The 256-nt window shown below is 58.6% G+C and overlaps 1 non-coding gene across 1 annotated transcript; it reads right to left on the bottom strand.

Annotated features, from left to right (window-relative positions):
• LOC147416954 (5.8S ribosomal RNA) lies at positions 1-153 on the bottom strand. The gene has a single exon (XR_015187459.1). It is a non-coding gene; the product is annotated as a 5.8S ribosomal RNA (ribosomal RNA).
• Positions 154-256: the final 103 nt, after the last annotated feature.

Below are 256 nucleotides of genomic sequence, written 5' to 3'. Positions count from 1 at the left end.
GGACGCTCAGGCAGACATGCCCTTGGACGAGCCGCGGGCGCAAGTTGCGTTCAAAGACTCGATGATTCGCGGAATTCTGCAATTCACACTACGTATCGCATTTCGCTGCGTTCTTCATCGTTGCAAGAGCCAAGATATCCGTTGCTGAGAGTCGTTTGCTTTACGTGATTCGCGGCCCCCCGGAGGGAGCCACCTCAGTCCAAGATTTCGTTCAGCTGTGTGCGTCGCCCCTCGGCCCCCCCTTCCCCTCCGCGGT

Source organism: Adiantum capillus-veneris, unplaced genomic scaffold (genome assembly GCF_014529385.1).
Source record: "Adiantum capillus-veneris isolate H3 unplaced genomic scaffold, ASM1452938v2 Hic_scaffold_33, whole genome shotgun sequence".
Classification (NCBI taxonomy): Eukaryota; Viridiplantae; Streptophyta; class Polypodiopsida; order Polypodiales; family Pteridaceae; genus Adiantum; species Adiantum capillus-veneris.
Note: the sequence above shows the minus strand (reverse complement) of the source record. Positions and strands in the feature narration are given on the sequence as shown.